Source organism: Xyrauchen texanus, chromosome 6, assembly GCF_025860055.1.
Source record: "Xyrauchen texanus isolate HMW12.3.18 chromosome 6, RBS_HiC_50CHRs, whole genome shotgun sequence".
Taxonomy (NCBI): Eukaryota; Metazoa; Chordata; class Actinopteri; order Cypriniformes; family Catostomidae; genus Xyrauchen; species Xyrauchen texanus.
In genome coordinates this window covers 11,819,356-11,840,724 of record NC_068281.1, presented here as the reverse complement: position 1 = coordinate 11,840,724, position 21,369 = coordinate 11,819,356, and the positions used below count along the sequence as shown (strand labels likewise).

General features: G+C 37.1%; 1 protein-coding gene across 1 annotated transcript in view; it reads right to left on the bottom strand.

Annotated features, from left to right (window-relative positions):
* Positions 1 to 21,369, bottom strand: part of LOC127645418 (heparan-sulfate 6-O-sulfotransferase 1-A-like) — a 215,544-nt gene that overhangs the window by 73,660 nt on the left and 120,515 nt on the right. The gene's annotated exons all lie outside the window — the stretch shown is intronic.

Here is a 21,369-nt window from a genome sequence, read left to right as displayed (position 1 = left end):
CCAGTACGCCCCTGATCGGCCCCAAAGTGCGTCGGCCCACTGAGAAATTGCCCGGTAAGCCAGATTACAAATCCAGCCCTGTCTAAAGGGGAAAAATGAAGTGGGAGGCACAGTGAAGCACTGAAACATAGTCCCTAATACAAGCATCCACTGGCAAGACTGACGCACGATGATGAGGTCGAATATTTAAGGAGGCACTCATTAAGGTGCAGTTTAACTAGGGTTTTCTGCAAAGAAAATGACCAGGGACATAGGAAGCAATGTACAAAACAGATTAACTGAGCCCACTGTAACAGGATGTCCTGTAAAGTTTGGGCAAAACAGGATGTGAGAGAAGAGGTAATGATAAGAACAGGATTCCTCTGTAAATCAAGGAATTCACAGGGTATTTTTGGGGACCAACAATGTAAACGGAGATTTAAGCAAGTAAGACCTCTTATATAACATTTAAACAGCATTGAGATTAAATGTCAAAACAAATGGAGACTTTTGCTCTGATTCCTTTTAAAATTGAACATGTCTCCAGAGTTTTAGAAGATATCTCAACAATGCCACAAATTGTGCAAAAGTATGCAATGTAATGGCAAACATCTCAATATATATTCAACCATTTCTCAACAAATTCTCCCTAGATCAAATGATCTGGAATGTACAATCAACAATAATCTTAGAGATCAATACTCTTACTGTATGTCAACTATTGTCTTACTTGTTTCTATTTTTGTCCCCCAAGATATTTTAGAGACATTTTCAAGATTAAGTTGATTTTACAACTTAAATCTAAAATTACAATTCTCACATAATTTACTCACCCTTATGCCATCCCACATGTTTATGACTTCCTTTCATCTGCTGAACTCAAATTAAGATTTTTAGAAGAATATCTCAGCTGTTTAGGACCATACAATGCAAGTGAATGGGTGCCAAAATTGTGAAGCAACAAAAATAACATAAATCAGCATCAAAGTAATCCATAAGACTCCAGTGGTTAAAGCTACACTATGTAACGTTTTGTAAAAAAAATAACACAATGTTATTAATGAGAGACTGCAACAAAAATCCATCTTCCAAACCATGTATTTTCTAAACCCAAATACACTTTGATAAACCTATAATAATGATATTATATTATAAATATTTTAGAGCTGTCGGGACTGATTTTGTGGCAAATTGCACACATAAGTAATTCGCCCATGCGTGTTGACGTCATAGCCATACACAGAGAAAATAAGATCCAGCTACTGTAGTGCTTGTGTGGGAGTAGTTGAAGCTGAATGTTTGTTGTCACAAAGAATGAGAAAAATTGACTATGGATCATTCAAAACAGCAAACCTCCAGGGAATCACTGTGTAAAAACAAAGAAACACAGAACAGAGCAGAGTCTACAAGCAAAAAGGTAAAGTGACATAGTTCGTAATAAAACCCGAACCAACATGGGCTTGGCTTTTCAGATGTTTACAACTCCAAGATCTGAAAGGATTTAATAGTGTCCCAGAGATGGCTTTTTGTGTGTGTAGTGAAATACAATAATTATACTTTAATCGGTGCAGAACTTTTCACTTGCTAGCACACGTGTGTATTTTTCTTTATAACAACAACTAGGCTTGCCATGGACACGTGAGTCTTGAACCGATGTTGACCACTGGTTGGAAACAATGACAATCTAAAAATGTGTTACTACCATGGTCTGTTTGGAGTTATGAAAACTTTACAACGTTTGACCTTATCAGACTAGCAATCAATGTGTCTAATGTAAACAAGGAGAAGTATTTCTAGAAAAAATGACTTAAATATTGGTCTTTTTCTCACCCATACCTATAATATCACTTCTGAAGATATGATATAATTAGATCATCTTTGAGAATTACTAAAATAAACAGGTTTTCCAAACTACCACAAATGTGCCTTCTTGTCATAAGAAAAACTTCAAGGGGAAAAATAAAATGCCTGTGCAGGACCAACAAGCTTAAACCTACAGCAGAGCCTTTGTCAATGTCTACTGCAATCTGCAAAAGACCCAAGCTGGGCCAAGATGGTCAAGGCAGTCTATTTTCACCCTGACTGCAGTCCCATTGGGACTAGTAAAATGAGAGGAGGGGAGGCAGGGTGTTTCATGCTTCATGTTCGAATCTCTGCTCTATGCCCAATTAATCCTGAATCAGTAGGGTGGGGATACTGCCAAACATGTCTCCGTTGCATGGCAGGGGCTTTTGTGCTAATGAACAGGGCTGAAAGGGGCCGCGAGCAGGGCAAATCCCTCCCTTATCCTGGGAAAGGTTTAGATGGTGGGGTACGGGTCATCCGGGGGGCCGCTTCCTTTTTCATAGACCTCTTTATTTTAGTGAACTAAATTTAGCATCAGTTAATGAGGCACAAGGCCAACATGATGTTATGGTAATGTTTGACAATCATTACATCAGGATTACAGCTCTGGGGATTACATCAGCAACGCATTAGAGAGAAATCTCACTAAAGGAATAAGCGTTAGCTCAGTCTAGACTAAAACATAAGATCAATGTTGCATAAACATCTGTGTTTCATTGCGGAGTAAGTAAATCTTCAGCAAATCTGCAAAATACATGTATTTACTTTATTTACTTATTTATTAGAGAGATGTAGTTGTAAAATACTGTGAAATGAACCACTTGATGGAATTCCACTGTCGAATCAAATTTATACTGTACATTTGGGGCAAAGAAGCCTTTCAAAATTGTCATATGAAATTGTATCCCACTCAGCCTGGCTGAGCAACCAAGAATTACAATGTCAAAATTCATACACTACACATTACGAGACCCCTTCTGCCTTTAACAACAGCGGCATGGAATGATACATGACCAAATATTGTTCAAGTGTATGAAAACAGAGGGCTCATTATGAGAGTGAATGTGCTCCTACACTGCTGCTGTGGGTGAAAGAGCCCCATTGTAGCAAGCTGAATAAATCTGAGACCACACTGCTGGAGCCTATGGGAACAGGACCAGCCCCCAGGGCCTCCAACTGGGCCTCTGACACCTCAGTTCCGCTGGCCCTTTTGTGACCAACTCTGCCTGGCTGTGGGGGCAGCACTATCATTATTAACAGAAAAAATAAATACATAACAAAAAAAACATTTCCGTTGATTGAAAAAAAAAAAAAATAACACTTACATAATTGGGCAAAAACTTCAACGAATCTAAAATACATTCGAAAACTAAATAAAATAAAAAAAAACAATACAAAAATGACCACAAACATAATCAGGCAAAAACTGCAACTCAATTACAATATATTTTCATGACTCAAAAACTTAAATACAATAAAATTAACAAATTATAGTTTTATTTTTGATACACTGATAAAATGTGAAAACTTTACAGCTCCCATCCATTAAACATGAAAATGCCATTATGTAGCAATAACACTAGACGGCCCTGAAAAAAAATATACAGTGCTAAACATATTTAAATTATATCTGCTAACTACTGTATGTGATGACCCACATTCTAGCTCCTTTAATAAGCCCAAAACTGCAGTGTTACAGCAAATACAGTATTGTAAATAAGAATAATGGCTCTGGGAAAGTCCTCCTGATGATAATAATGAGATATAGACACAGGGGAACATATAGGTAATGAGTTTTCTGGGAACAAACTAAATGTACTGAACTAAACTAAACTTAAGTTTGGAAAATAACACTTCTAAGTATGCCGGTAATAACGAAATATTGCGATACCAAAAAAATGTAAAATGGTACGATATTGTAATGATTACCCTGTCTTGTCTCTCTGTTGCCCCCTTGTTTTCTGTCTTGTCACTTTTCACTTCTTAAGTTTTCACTTTAGTCCCTTATTTAATTCCATAGTCCACCCTGTCTCGTTTCACTGTTGCCCTCTCGTTTTCCATCTTGTTGTCACTTTAGTCCTTTATTTGATTCCACAACCCTCTGTTAGCGTTCGTATTCACTGTTCATTGTTTACACCTGCCCTGGTTAATTTGCCTTTGGTTTCTGTTTATCACCTTGTTACCTTGTTTGAGTTCTGTTCTTTCATTGGCCACCTTTCCCACGTTTGTCTATTTATACCCCGTGTCTTTGTGCTGTCTTTGTCGATCGTTGTTTGATGTCAACCTGGTGTGTGATTCTCCCTCGAATTCCCTCTTTGTTCATCTCGTGTTTAGTTTATACTTTTATGTTTCATTTCCCCATCGTGGGCTGTTCCTTTGTGTTTTTCCTGTGCTGTTCATTTAATAAAGTTTGAACTGCGTTTGGATCCGTACCTCCTCGTCTGCCTCATTGCTCAAACGTAACAGATATCATATTGTTGTTCATTTCGGTACCATATTAAAGTTTTATATTGCCATATAACAGTGTAATATTCAAAATAGTCACAATAATACTCATAATAACAATAATATCATATTAAATGTTTATATTATTAGTATTATTATATGTAAGGAATATCACAAAAGCAAGTGTACTGAATTTCAGCATGTTGTGATTCAGCCATGGCAACCTTTTGGTTTAGGTAATCAGATTGTTTTAATTCAATGTTGTCATTAATACTGTAAAGCTCTGTTGTGCAACTTTTTTTGTTTTTAACAAAAATAACATATATATATATATGAGATGCTCTGTATTTTTGCATTACCTCACATGTAAATATTATAAAGTTGAATGTTATTGCACAGTCTCTACCGGTTGACAAGCAGTATTTCTACCATTTCATGGTATATACTGTCATTCTGACTAGTGCTGTTAAAGCTAATGAGTATTCTGGGAAAAGACAACATTTTATCCAATTATTAATAACATTAATGAACAGAGTTACAGCTACACCAGCAGTTCTCTCTGCATCTTTTTTCTCTCATGCTAAAACCCTACCATTCTTTAAAAAGACCAAAGTATTCAAAGATGGACCAACTACGGCATAGAATATGTTAAGTCATCACAGGTCTGTGTTTTCAGAAAGGAAAAGTCTTAGGTTAAGACTTAGATAAGACAGTCTGAAGTAGTCATGTACTCATGTTAAAGTTGTGGCCCATTTGCTGAAAGATAGGACTGTTTATATGTAAATTTGTAACGACAGCAATTTTCTATTGATACAATTACAGCTCCTATCTACTGGTATGGGAAAAGACAACTGCAAAATGGCTGGTCAAGATAAAAAATAAATAAAATCACCAAAATGTGCTAAATTGTTAAAATCACACAAAAAAATAATATTTTTTAGACTGCTAATGCACATGCACGTTTTATAGTCAATAGACCAAAAAAAAGTGATTGCCATTTTTAACTGTGAGGTGGGACTTCCTGCAGCCAAAATATTCAGCTATACGATTTCTCCCATTCATATGTATGCAAATTACCCATTTCATTCTGTGCCTCGTGTAACGATATGCAACATATGTGTCCTGATGTGTATCATAATCTGCTTATCCACCACTGGCCGAACAGTTCTCATTGCAAAACCGTATGGTTACGTACAAACTGGAAGTTTCTTTTTTCACTGTGGTGTGGTACATTCAGGAGAATATCCGTAACAGATTCGTCTGTTGGCGATGGCGTGAGAGGTAAACACTGGAGCGAGTGTGGTGTGCTATGGAGGATGATCGCATATTCCAGTTTTTAAGACTGCTTTTCCCCCTTGTTTTACTATGCTAACAAACAGCAAAGACATGGACTATGTTGCAAAAAGGAAAGTAAACAAAAACAGGTGAGACGTTTCACATAATTTGCTGAGAGCTGGTGTTTGCCACAGGAAACAAACATGCAGAAAGGTAAAAGTTCCCAGTCTAGCTAAAAAGTATATATAAGTGTTGTATTAAAATGGAAAATGAGAATATATTGATGTATTTTGAGTTTAAATGAGCTAGTAATCTGCTTCCCTGAAGAAAAAGGCATGAAGAAAAATAAATGTAGGCTACAATAATAGTTAAAGCATCATAATAAAATCATGAAGACACTAAACGAGTCGCCACATACTAAAGTCATTAAACCATCAAGCTTGAGAATGGTTGAATACAGCTAGCTAACCGTGTTGGGAATTCCGGGCCAGGAACGGTTTATAATCGTGTTTTGCCGAACCATAACTGTGGAAAAGCGGCTATGTTGTGAGGCAGCTGATAATACCCAGCCCTAGTTAGCGTTCATACACTAACAAAATGAGCAATGGTGCTCATGTGACACAACCGGTCGTGAAAAATTCAATTTCCAAATCTTGTTGCCTCACCTCTCTTTTCCCAATGTGTCCTTTTCTGTCTCGTTTATTTTCTAAAAAAAGTGGCAAATTGAACCCTAAATTCAAGAAGACTCTTTATTTCTGAAGTCTACAACAGCAGGTTTTACATCTTTAGGTACCATTTTTGTTTTGTCAAGACAAATTGGTTTCATCTAAAGGGATTCGTTTTAATAATGTCAACGACATATCCTCAGGCTAAATTTGACGATGTGAGATAAACACAGTCAGCAAAACGTCAGCCATCTCAGACAGACCTGCTTGGTCTTTCCACATTAATTTCCCCTTCAGATCAATAAGTCTGTATGAGGTTTATTTACCCTTATTAATGAAAGTCAGAGAGGTATGATTACTGAATTATTATTTACTCTCTATGTTTTCTGGAAATGTAAGCGCAGCTTAGTTCTAGCAGGAAGACTAGCAGCTGTACATCATCGCACCAATAGCGGGGTAACTCCAAACCAATCACATGTAAGCCATCGCTTCATAAGTCTGCTCACAATCTATCATATTGCTGTTTCTGTGTGCTAACACGACAAACTCCACCACCCCACCACCACCAGTTGAGTCCCGTCCTGCATGGGGGTAGGCTCCTCATCCCTGCCTCATATCTCCGGCAGGATATGATGGTTTCGAGTACAACTTCTTCGAACCGCCAGACGGGGCCTACGCCAAAGAGAGACATTACATTTCTGTTTAATATTCATCAAATAAATGTCATCTTAAAATTTCACTCAAGTCTGTGAGTCTTCCTAATAGAAGTTGATAGAAAATTGCAACAAGAAAAAAAAATGTTTCATTGATGTTTCCCTGTATTTGAAACACTTCTTGACATGATAGTAGTAGAGCAAATAAGTTCCTAAAGGAGCTTACAGTATTTTAGAGAAAAACCCTAGTTGTCGGAATTCAGCTCCGTGCCAGTGTGCATATGGGAGTGTGAGCAGGACGGAGTTGATGAGCAGTGGGCCTGGCTAATCAAAGAAGATCATAATAAACATACAGTTTAATGTGTAGCGGTTGCTGTGTCAGGTGCGTTGACCGTGTGTGTTGTTTGTTTGATGAGTGAGAGTTCTCTCCAGCATTGTAATATATCAAACTGTATCTAATGCTGAATATAATGTATAATAATTATAAGGGTCCTGATATTTGAAAGTCTTCCTGATAATGCCACATGTAATGTTTGATTTCACTAGTAAATTTATACTTTGTCAAACATTATTTTACTGGATAAACATATACAGTACAAAAAATTTAAAAGAGCAGCTTAGAAACATGTAATCGGTGAAAATATTATTTTAAAAGCTATAATATAAAAATACTTAAATGTATGTAATCAGTGACTGTGTTCAAGCATATGTATCTAACATAATTATATATATGTTTTCAATACATAATTACAATTTTTTGGGCATAATTATAAATATTTCTGTTCTGGTGTCACCATGCCCTCTGCTGGGCTTATTTTTTGTCCGACACCATGCCCTATGGATCATTTTACTCTTTAATGATGTGAACTTTTTGTTAAGTTTTACAAGTTTTGTGAGAGTATAGAATCATAAATTCATTAATGTAAATCAAACCAAATCTTTACATCCTTTATCATATCAGTTTTAAAAAAAATCATATTTTAATAAAATAAAGGAAAAATGTCATTTTTATTTGATTATTCTTAGAAATAATATAAGATTAATCGATTATCAAAATAATCGTTAATTAACTTTAATTGTTATAAAGTGCATGAATCAATCCATCGAGGCAATCTTTTTAGGATCACTTTCCTCCAAAAAACATAGGTGGACATTCTTTAGAAAGAGAGAGAGAGAGAAAAAAAGACATAGGTGGACAATGAGAAGAACGGAGGAAAAGAAAGACAGAGCAAAGCCTTTGTATCTTCATATAACGATTCCAATGATCTGACAGACTCTGACAGGCAGATTCAGTCCACTGAAACATAAACCAGCTTAGGGGCCATTTTCTATTTCATTCTTTAGCTTCACGACCTCCTACCCTCTGGCCTGCCAGTAACCATCAAGACTCCCCTTCCTTTCGCACATATAGAGAACAGATGCTTTCATCCGCTGCCCCCACCACCTCCGATTAGATGCTGAGAAATTCCAGCATAAATGCAGCTGTCAGCTTGGCTCTCCTTTCTGCCAAACCGGGCATCACGTAGAGAAGAAAAATGCAGATCCAGGCCATGCCCAAATAGTTGCTTAGATCCACCCTGATGGGAGCCCCTGTGAACCTTTTTGATGGACATCGAGCTGAGAGCTTCAGACAGTGTCCTTAACAAACACTACAATAGACCTTGAATGCAATGTTAATACTGATGTCTTTCAGGTAAACCAGTGAGGCCTTACATCTTAAATATGATGCTCATCTGTGGCTAATCAAGGTCCTTGGATTCCTCTGTATCAAATTTCAAGATCTCAGTGTCAAGAGCCATTCAGTGAAAGACTGAGCATTCATACCAGGGCGATTCTAATAAAACCTGCCAAAAAAACATCCAAGTCATGTTTAACTCCAAATCAATGCAGTATATATATATATATATATATATATATATATATATATATATATATATATATATATATATATATATACACATCAGTTAGTTGATATCAAAGTATACAGTAAGTCTGTCTTTGCTTCCTGAGAACTAGTCGCAAAGTCATAGACAAAGAAGAATTAATTGATGTGATTATTGGGCAGCTCAGTTATCGGTGTAGCCTAGTAGTGGTTAAAAATCTGGGCTGATAACCAAAGGTTGTAGATTTTAAACGGTCTCTTTAAAGGATTACAACCTTTGTTAAAGGGATAATTCTTCCAAAAATATAAATGTATCATTCACTCACCCGCATGTCAAATCCATATGAATTTCTTTCTTATTTGGAACACATCAGAATGGTAGCCTCAGACACCATTTACTTTCATTTTTTTTTTTGCAATGAAAGTGAATGGTAGAAAAAAAGTCAAATGGTTTGGAAAAATATGAGAGAAAAATAATGGCAGAACATTTATTTTTGGGCAAACTATCCCTTTAAGGGCCACAAGATCATGAACAAATGTCTCCTGCTGTCTCTGTAATGCCTCTCAACCACACTCCAAGAATGAACAAGCAATGAGGTAATGCTGGAACCAAACTCAAAGAGATAAAGTGAGCAAGAGACAAACAAATAGAGATATTTCTTGCTTGTCAGTTTCCAGGTCAAGCTAGCTATGTCTTTATTAAAATTTGGAGTGGAGTGCTCCAAAAGTTATTACGACCACCTTTTTGCTGTTTGTAATGAGTGAGTGGAAACCTGACGATGGCAACAAACTCTCACTGGTCTCTAATATCACAAGACAGCAAGATAGATGCAGAGACACAAAGTGTGTTGTCTGGGGACTTACAAATGCCAAAACAAATACAAATGCATATCCTTCATTAAAAAATAAAATAATAGGCAGCATGATATAGCTGTTCACTGAAAAGATACCTGGCCTTAGGGCCTCAGAAAGTGTGCTTAGTCACAGAGTCTCAAGTCTCTCAGAGAAAGTGTAGACCTAATGAAGGGAGCAGAAAGACAGAGGCTCTGGGACCGATAATACATTGAAAGTAGCGGAAAGAAAAAGAATAACACCAAAAACATGTTTTTTTGTTGTTTCGCAGTGGTAGAAGTCTTGCTATGGGAAACAGGGATGAATTGAGTGGAAATAAAAAGAGATGTGTGGCTTGGTGGGCACTCCATCCTACATTTACAACAAGGATTTGTGCTATAATGGCATGCTCTGTATTGATCAACTCTCCCATGGTGAGCGTTGGCAGAAAAGGACTTTCGCATTGATTCCAAGACTTCTTTAAAAAAATGTATTTTACTGATATATGCTACAATGAGAGGAGGTGTTTGACTGTCCGTGTTTTAGAAAAGAGAGTGAAGAGCGATACCGTGAGCTGTTATCATCCAAATGCTGTTTTTCCCTCACAATAGTCAGTGGTGCATCATTTTCTAGCACATTATTGTAGGTCCCTGTTGCACGGGAACCTTGAGCGAGGCAAATATTAACATGCAAATGAACCAGTGTGTTCAAAAGTGGAAGCCAATCGAGCATTTACTGTTAAAAATCCCCCATATTCTTCGCTCTCATGCTAAATTTGCAACCCATGTAAACATCTATTTTAGTCAAGCTTGAGAGGATAAGAGAATGCAGGAACTGTTAATATTCTTGGCCTTATTTATATTCATAGTGGGACAATGCTTGAGGGAGAAATACAGGACAAGGAAAAAGACGAAAAAATTGAGGGAGAGAGAACAGGGGTGGGGGGTGGTGTGCAGAGCGTACAAAAAAAGCAGTGGAGGGATGGGTCAAATTTCTTCGTTGTAACTTGAGGCAGAGTTTGTAGAACTGAATGTCTTTAGAGAGCTACGTTAGGAAAACCAAAGTCAATAAACTTCTCTCTTAGTCCTTCAGGCCTTCGCTGACATCTTTGTTTAGCTGCAAATATTTCATTTATGTCATAAGTGCAAAGGTCAAGAAGAATTAGAGACATTTGTAGCACATGCATGGTCTCCAGGATACTAGTGTACATCATAAAATATACAGTCTAATTAAACTTTAATGCTAGACAGTGGATATGGAGAGGTTTCAGCATTAATCTTGGGAATAGTGACTGAATATTAAAAAAAATGATAAAATTACAATGCAAGATCAAATGAAGGAATACCAGGAATCTTTTCAATGTCTTGAGCCGGAGGCTTCTTCTAACTCTCTCATCCTCTAAATGTTAATGGCATACCTATGTCAAGGAGCTGATTTCAACGGTTGTGACAATCAGAGAGCACAGGTTATTAATGTATGCGGGCATTGGAGGTAGACATCACAATTGGGACTCTGTGCATGTTACTCAGCTCTTCGTGTATGCCTGAGGTCCCTTCCCTTGCTGAAGCTTTCAAACTAGGCCAGACTCTGAAATCCTCCACTATCCTAGCTCTTCAAGTGCACTCAAGAGTTGCATCTTGAAAGATGCCTTGGGTTGGCTCTGGTGAGACATTTGGAGATAAGACACCTTTGGAGCCTTGGGGGTTTGGTTCTTGACTGAATGAGACCACGACAGCTGTGTGTTTGATTTTAAGAGATGCTAGTTGTCTGGAGATTGGTGCAACAGCAGCTCAGAAGCTGTAGAAGCTCTCTCTATCTTTTAAATGGAAACATCCTTCCTCTAAACCAGTGGTTCTCAAATGGTGGGTTGTGACCAAAAACAGGTCAGTTCTAACAGGATCGTGGACAGCATTGAAAATAAAATGCTAAATGCAAATAATAAAATACTAATAAAACCTAACCATATAATTTTGCATAGTTTGGATAGCAAAATAAGAGTGCGTCCCATATCTTTTGTATCTATTTTTTGTTGTAGTTCAGTCTAACTCTACTCTGGTATGTTGGTGCAAATTCATCTGACTCTTTGTAAAATCTAGACAAATTAGGAAGATGCCAACATGGACAGGTTGTGTAACATGCTCTAATCCTCGAAAACCATTAACAAAACATAGGAAAACGTGAAAATGGCCCTGACTACATTAAACAGGAGTTCGCTGGAAAAACATGGTTTGTGTCATGAAAGGCACATGCGTTTTGTGAATTATTGGCTGCCAAGGCCATAAAATCATCAAAATTCAAGACATTCAGGACTAATTTTCCCTGCAACTATCTAAAATAATCCTGCATATTGTTGGGTTTATGCAATAAATGGTAATATTAACAAACTTTTGTGTTAGAATTGAAGGGATCATTGTTTACTTTTGTATGATAAACAATTTTGCCACTGTGTTGGTCCATACAACACTAGATAAGCATATTGGAATAAGTGTAAATGTAGGTGACTCAAAAAGTAAAAGTAAAGTTGTTGTTTTCAAAGTGTTTGATGTCATAATATAGCAGTGTGTGAGTAACAGAGCTAAAGTTGTTATAATCAGACCTTGTACTTGTGATTTGTGAAAAAATGAATAAAATGCACAGTTGTTGTAGCGCCTCTAGTCTTAATTTTACCAGAAAACTGCAGCATATGTAGAGAGTGGCACATACAAGTCAGTTTGCAAAAATGTAGTTATAGTAATGCTCATTCTATGAGACAAGGTTGTGCTTGACAGTATATTTAATTTCAAAAGCACACATGGATTAATGTTGCACAAAAACATGTCTGAAATGAGGCAGACAGCTGTGGGAGTGAACGTCCAGTGAACCTGAGGAGTGTGCAAGTATCTCAGAGCTGAATGCAACAAACCTAGCTATCTATCTCTCAGACCATTAGCACTGCGGTTGCCATCTGAACATCTGCTGAGCTACACTCAACTGAGATACACGTAGAAAAGAAAAGTGCATCACTTCAGTTGTCTTAATGCTTACATTTCTTCAGTGCTTACATTTGAACCCTAATCTTAATTAACAATAAAAAATAATTAAAATATACCACAACATTGCTGATTTTTTTTAAAATGTTGATTGTTTGATCCTTGTTACTCCATCTGCGATAATTGAAAGTGTCACTTTCATACTTTTGAAAGTTGAAAATTAGTGGTGCACTGATCAAGAAATTTGTGGCCGATACCGAAATCAGATTTTTTAACACTAAGATTGGCCGATACTGATTTTATTTCAAAGTGCCCTTTAATATGCATCAGTTATATGTTAATGCCCCTCACAGTAAACTTATGTTAACACTTTACAAAAAGTTTCCATTTGTTAACATTATATAACACCATTACTGTAGTTGTAGTACTGTAGTTACATGAATGAATTAACTTTATGTTAGTTTTAAAATCAAAAGTTGTATTAGTTAATGTACATTGATGCACTATGAACTAATATGAACTAACAATGAATAATTATATTTTTATTTACTAACATTATGATTAATAAATTCTGTAAAAATATATTGTTCATTGGTTGGTCATGATGCCTAATGCATTAACTAATGTTAAAGAAATGAAACCTTTTTATTAAGTTTTTCCAAAATTGCAGTACATTTACATGAATTGTGAATTGCTAACATTTATTTGTATTGAAAACAGTTATTAATAGTTCTGTTTTCAATATCAAAAGGTCTTTGTGACATACTGGCAACCATTAAAAACCATGAGAGCATCACACGTTCAAAAATAAGACAAATATATTCATTACAAGCTCTAAAACTGCTCCAGTGAGAAATTATTAATATCTAGGATTTGTTAACTGTCTTTGGTGTCTTGTTGTAACACGTCACTTATTATAAAGCAAGTGCATGAAGACGTGGTGCCATATTGAAGGTTAAACAGTAACATCTGTTATAAGTGGTATTGTGACCAACGTTAATCTGATTTAAACTGGACTCCTCACAGAATAGTGCTGAGATGAGTGACTGATGATGAGATATTGAGAGCACCTGCAGAACACGAATGTTTGATTGAGAGAGCGCTCATGCTGAATGGAGTAAAGCTAAAAGTGCTCTTGATCGCTCAAACAGTCTCTATCGCTCAACACATTGTCTGATTGTTACTGATTCACGTTACAACACGTGTACTCAGATTTGTATTTGCATGTTTATTTGTTGTTGAATTCGTTTTTGTAACGTTAGCAGCCTATTTATCCTCTTCCTGCTCACTGTGCAGTGAGTTAGAATAACAACTGTAATGACTGCGCAAAAAATGCGCAACTTAATATTCATACACGTGCAATTCTTACACATTTTTAAAGCCACATGAATTACATAATGCCTGAAAGTTTACATTTGTGAATGCTTAGAATTGCCAAAAGTCTGTCTTGCATCAAGAGCTGAGCTGAGCGCTCATTCATTAGAGTATAGTGCATGTGTGATTCCCCTCATGTTGCAAAACAGATCAGCCCTAAATCTAGGCACTATCGGCCGATCGCATTCATAGATTTAAAGTAACATTTTTCAAACTTTCAAACTTTTTTTCACCACTGATTAAGTATATTCAATAGAAACAGCCTAAGCCTCACTTATGCTGTTTCTATGCAAAACATACTTAATCAGTGGTGAAAAAAAATAATAACAATAATTATATACACAAGAGCAAATGTCTTTAGATGGTATAAGTGGAATAATTTAGTCCAGACTGTTGAATGATTGAAAATGAATACACATCGAGGCATTATCAGCTTGGGCGTGCATTATCTTTCATTATTACATGGCTCTCTGGAATACTCGATTCTGATTGGTCAATGGTGCCATCCAGCAGTCAGATATTGCTCTGTAACTACCGCACGATTTAGACGTATCAGACCACTCATCTAGGTTCTGCGAACCGTCTTTCCAGCTTAAAATAATTCAAACTCAAATCAACGTTTCATGCACTTTTATTATTGATTTGGCGAATAGTCTTGTAATAATGAGGAGTCAGACAGTCATTTTTACAACGTAAACAACAACATGCAAACTCCGATGCAAACCATACGATGATTCTAGCTTTTCAGCAAATTATTTCTCACATATGTAGTATGCATATGCATATTTGGTGCAGAAAAACGAAAAATTGCTATGCAAAATGACTTGAATCCAGGAAATGGATTGGTTGGCCAGCAAGACCACATGAATACCAGCTTGTCCAGACTGTGCAGCAAGAACATCTTAAACCAGTATGGAGCAGCAAATTAGATTAGGCTAGTTTCTCCAGCAGGGATATTTCTCTTTTAAACAAATTATTTAATGTGTGTTTGTTTACATTATATAATGCATCTCTAAGTTACCAAATTAGGACACTAATATTTCATTCAGTAAGCAATCAAAAATGCTTCAGAAATACAGCAACATTCATATTGAACAATAATGAAAGACTCCTGCTCTGCCAAGACAAAAAAGAAACATCTGTGCCAGACGCTGTAATTTATTAATTTACACTCAGCTGAGAGACAATATTTTGTTGAATAAAAACAATTTTTCTCAAGAATGACACAACGGCAGAATTAGTCTCACATGTGCCGAAGTTTCTGGAGCAGGAGGGCCGCTTCCTCCCCTTTCATCAAACACAGACTGTGGGGAAAATGTTAATGTAGTCCTCAGAAAAACAGGAAAGGAGAGTCATCCAATAAAATATCTGCCTCATAAAATCATTGGACTCTCTAAGAGGCCTCGCAGAGCTGCGGACAACCAACCCTATTTTGTTTGTCATTTCAAATCAGTAATAGATGAAAAGATTGACTATAACTGCCAGAAGTGTGCAATAAAAGAGACTGGCGATACAAAGTGAGACATATTTATACATAACCACTCCTCCTCACCATCCAAAACACACAAACAAACACACTCAGGTTTGTGCGTTATTTATTTTGCATGTGTACCATCTAAAGAAAGCAAGGTGAAATGGCAATTTAAGGCACTGAGCAGACACTAGCTGCATCCCAACTGACAAAGTATGTGACAAAGTATGTGACAAAGTAGTATCAGTGTGTACCAAAACAGCAGGTTATTCACATAAAAGGTATATAGCTATTTCCAGTGATTTTATTAAGTATGCATCTTTTTGGGCAAATATTGTCAATAACTCTTTACACACATTGCACACAAAAAGAGGGTCAAAAAGGGGTATGTGGTATCAATATTTAATAAGGTAGTACACTGAATTTGTTTTGGGGTGAATTAAGTATAGCAGTAGAAAATTATGTACTTTCTACATTAAATAATGTAAATATTCAATAAATTCTGCATTTAAATATGTAAAAATGTTATGGCTCATAAATAAATAATATTTATGGTTGTTTGTTATCTTTACAATGTGTCGTCATGTATCAATCATAAAGTAGAAAACCTTGTCATATTTATTTGCTAATTTGAGCACATTTTACTGAAAAATAAAATAAGTAAATTTTACCTAACTTTCCGAAGCTGGTGTTCCTAGCATGCACTGGGCGTAAATAATTAGGCCACGTTCACACTGGATGATTATTTACGGGTGTGACAATCGCATTCTATTACTAAACTGACACCTGCAAATTTTCAGGACTAACACTTGCATTCTTGGCAAACCTGTGCTGTGTGAACGGAGGCACATATAGTAAGTATATCAGTGTCCAGGGTTGGACAGGTTACTTTTGAAATGTATTCCACTACAGATTGCAGAATACTTTCTGTAAAATGTAATTTGTAACATATTCCATTTTATTACTCAAGGTCAGTAATGTATTCTAAATACTTTGGATTACTTCTTCAGCACTGGTAGATTTTTTTCACTTGTTTTGACTATAAAAACACTGCCAGTACAAGAAGACAAAATACACGTTTCAAATACATTCTCTGAAAAACCTAAATATCTTATGCAGTGTTCTTTCTAAAACAAGATCAATCAAATTTATCTTGTTTTAAGGATTTTTAGATATTTTTACAGGAAAACAATACAAAAATTGTTATCAAGAATACGATAATACTTTACAGGGAAAGGTCTTAATAGAAAAATTTTATTATGATCCAACGTGAATTGTCTTATATATAAAAATATATGATCATGCCTGGTAAAATGTGCATGTAAAATGGCTAGCAATAGCATTTTAGCTTAGCGTAAAGCTGACAATTTCCACTAGGTTTATTTCTATTTCTTCTGCTCCAAACATACTTCAAACTTACTTCTCTGTCTGCTCGTATGAATGTAACACATCATAAGAAAGTGTTGGATTGCATAATGTATATGTATATATTTTTCCATCTGAAAGGACTAAATATTAAATGAAACAAATGACAATAAAATGCAAAGTAATCTCTTCAGTAATCAAAATACTTTTTGAATGTAACTGTATTCTAAATAGCAATGATTTAAATTGTAACTGTAGTGGAATAAAGTTACATATATTATGTATTTTAAATACGTATTCCTGTTACTTATATTTCATTACTCCCCAACCCTGTCATTGCCCCCTTGATTCTGTGCTGGTGTGGGAAATGCAGACGGTGGAGAAAGTCTTTCACTGTGCATGATTGTTATTCACACAGAAAAAGGGGATCAGGGGAGGCAGAGACTGGGACAAACTCAAAAATCCATCCACAGCCAGGCACCAGCTGACACCCCCCCCCCCCACATACACACACACAGCCTTTCTGTCAACACAGAGAGCATTACAACAGACAACGATGGCACAGTTGTGTACAGGCCAATCACGACCGGAGTGGTTGACCTCATTAAAGGAATAGTTCACCCAAAATGAAAAATTATCTCATTATTCACTAACTCTGATGCCATCCCAGATTTGTATGACTGTCTTTCTTCAGCAGAACACAAATTAAGATTTTTAGAAAAATATTGAAACTCTGTAGGTCCTAATGAATAATGTACTTATAAAAGTAAATGGGTGCCATCAGGCTGCTGGCTATTTGACAGTCCAAAAGGCATAATTAGGCAGCATAAAGTAATCCACAAGACCCCAATCGATCAATTAATGTCTTCTGAAGTAAACTGATAGGATGGTGTAAGAAACAAATCGATAATTAAAACTTTAATTATCTTTAAAAAAATCACTTCCTGCCAGCAGTCGGCCAAATCAGTGATGTAAGCACAATGGCGCATTCACGCAAGGAGTCGGAAGCACGTGTTTTGTATACAACAGAGGAATGAACGTCAAGCGAGAGTTAGTTCATTTCAAACAGAAATACATAACTGACCGAAAGCAACGATTTAAAGTTAAAAACGTTTTAATTGTTGATTTGTTTCTTACACCAACTTATAGGTTTGATTCCAGAAGACATTATTTGATTGACTGGAGTCGTGTGGATTATTATTAGGCTGCTTAAATATGCCTTTTGGATCATCAAATAGCCAGCAGCCTGATGGCACCTGTTTACTTACATTATAAGGACCTACAGAGCTTCAACATTTTTCTACAAATCTTAATATGTGTTCTGCTGAAGAAAGACAGTCATACACATCGGGGATGGCATCAGGGTAAGTGAATAATGAGATCATTTTCATTTTTGGGTGAACTATTCCTTTAACCTCTGTAATGTAACAAATATTATAAAGAGCATTTGCATCTCTCAGTTGAGAAAGGTTCAACACATTCTGGGTGTAAGAAAAAACATTTATAAATGATAATGGCATGCCAACTGTAAGATATTTCCATGATTATACTCATTCTGTCATCATTTACTAAACTTTTTAATTTTTTAAATATATACAGTATATAATGAGTGGGTACGGAAAGTATTCAGACCCCCTTACATTTTTCACTCTTTGTTATATTGCAGCCATTTGCTAAACTCATTTAAGTTAATTTTTTTTCCTCATTATTGTACACACAGCACCCCATATTTACAGAAAAACACAGAATTGTTGACATTTTTGCATATTTATTAAAAAAAAAAACTGAAATATCACATGGTCCTAAGTATTCAGACCCTTTGTTCAGTATTTAGTAGAAGCACCCTTTTGATCTAATACAGCCATGAGTCTTTTTGGGAAAGATGCAACAAGTTTTTCACATCTGGATTTGGGTATCCTCTGCCATTCCTCCTTGCAGATCCTCTCCAGTTCTGTCAGGTTGGATGGTAAACGTTGGTGAACAGCCATTTTCAGGTCTCTCCAGAGATGCTCAATTGGGTTTAAGTCAGGGCTCTGGCTGGGCCATTCAAGAACAGTCACAGAGTTGTTGTGAAGCCACTCCTTCGTTATTTTAGCCGTGTGCTTAGGGTCATTGTCTTGTTGGAAGGTGAACCTTCGGCCCAGTCTGAGGTCCAGAGCACTCTGGAGAAGGTTTTCATCCAGGATATCCCTGTTCTTGGCCGCATTCATCTTTCCCTCGATTGCAACCAGTCGTCCTGTCCCTGCAGCTGAAAAACACCCCCACAGCATGATGCTGCCACCACCATGCTTCACTGTTGAGACTGTATTGGACAGGTGATGAGCAGTGCCTGGTTTTCTCCACACATACCGCTTAGAATTAAGGCCAAAAAGTTCTATCTTGGTCTCATCAGACCAGAGAATCTTATTTATCACCATCTTGGAGTCCTTCAGGTGTTTTTTAGCAAACTCCATGCGGGCTTTCATGTGTCTTGCACTGAGGAGAGGCTTCCGTCGGGCCACTCTGCCATAAAGCCCCGACTGGTGGATGGCTGCAGTGATGGTTGACTTACTACAACTTTCTCCCATCTCCCGACTGCATCTCTGGAGCTCAGCCACAGTGATCTTTGGGTTCTTCTTTACCTCTCTCACCAAGGCTCTTCTCCCTGATAGCTCAGTTTGGCTGGACGGCCAGCTCTAGGAAGGGTTCTGGTCATCCCAAACGTCTTCCATTTAAGGATTATGGAGGCCACTGTGCTCTTATGAACCTTAAGGGCAGCAGAATTTTTTTGTAACCTTAGCCAGATCTGTGCCTTGCCACAATTCTGTCTCTGAGCTCTTCAGGCAGTTCCTTTGACCTCATGATTCTCATTTGCTCTGACATGCACTGTGAGCTGTAAGGTCTTATATATAGACAGGTGTGTGGCTTTCCTAATCAAGTCCAATCAGTATAATCAAACACAGCTGGACTCAATTGAAGGTGTAGAACCATCTCAAGGATGATCAGAAGAAATGGACAGCACCTGAATTAAATATATGAGTGTCACAGCAAAGGGTCTGAATACTTAGGACCATGTGATATTTCAGTTTTTCTTTTTTAATAAATGTGCAAAAATGTCAACAAGTCTGTGTTTTTCTGTCAATATGGGGTGCTGTGTGTACAATAATGAGGAAAAAAATAGAACTTAAATGATTTTAGCAAATGGCTGCAATATAACAAAGAGTGAAAAATGTAAGGGGGTCTGAATACTTTCCGTACCCACTGTATATATATACAACAGTTAGTTCCAGTCCTCGAATGGTCTGACACCATCAGCACTCCAACACTTCACTGTGAATCACTCCGCTTGTGTTCGTGCCATTCTAAACTAAAGTGTAAGAGCAGTGCATATCTGTTAAGAGCTTCTGTTTGTCTTTTTTTTTTACATTTCTTATGTTAGCCAGTAGATGGTGTCAAAAGATCATTTTGTGTGTAATATGAGCTAGTTAGGTAATGTGAAGTGAATCCGCATCAGGTAGTGTTTACATAAAACAGCTCTTCGTGATCACTTGTATTACTACTACTAAACCTAGAAAATAGCTTTTAATGGCTTTAAACGAACAACATCAACATTACGGCTCATCACAGCTGAGAGACACAACAGACTGATTAATTACACAATGGGTGCCGTTTAAATTGGCGGAGGACATTGCGGTTTCTATAGTAACTGTCTCTTGCGCACCGGCTACAGTGATATAAGGCGAAATACTCCTGCTTGGGTGCTATATTTCCACTGAGAAAGCTGATCTTCAGAAAGCTGACAGCATCTGTGCTTGGGAGTGGCAACAGGTGATCGCACACGCTCCTCTCTCTCTCTCTCTCTCTCTGTCTCTCTCACACACACACACACGTGTGGTCTGCAAACTTCAGGTGCAGAGCAGTCATTCGTGTACATGGAGAACAGCAGTGGAGAGGGAGCGCATCCCTGAGAATCAGTGCTAAAAGTGAGAGTCTAGGATGTGAGTTTCCCGAGTTTTACTAGTTGCCACTAGTTATCTGTCAGAAAGCTGGTGATCCATTGACATATTGGGGTGGGCACAGAGAGCTGGGTCAGTTTGGTTGAGAGAAGATCAGGCATGATGGTATTGAAGGCTGACCTGAAGTCCACAAATAGGATCTTTAATAGGATAGTCTGTGACATATTTATTTTCTGTTCCCTTCCCAGAATTCTTGTCTGAGGTGACTGACATGTTACTCTTGCCAGACTGTTGTGTCTCCCCAGTCAGTTTGCTTGAGATGATATTTCAAAGGATGTTTCAACAACAGATCAACCATGAGCCAGAGCTTCGAAAGGCAAAAGAGCTTTGTTGAGCAAGTCTCTAATCAGCAGAGGGCTACGGCGTATCAGTGCAACCGAACGCCTCTCTCTGTCCCAGACAGCATTTAACATTGCTCCTAATTACTGCACCAAAGCATGACAAAGAGGCCCTTTAGCTTGGTGCAGCATGGAGGGAAATGCAGCATACCAGCCTTTCATTAAGTGAGAGCATTATAAAGGGACATGCATATGAACTCGCCTCATTACAAGAGCATGTCTGTTTTATTCTTGGAGAGAATTAACCATGCTTGATAGGGAAATTATAAATAATTTTATCTA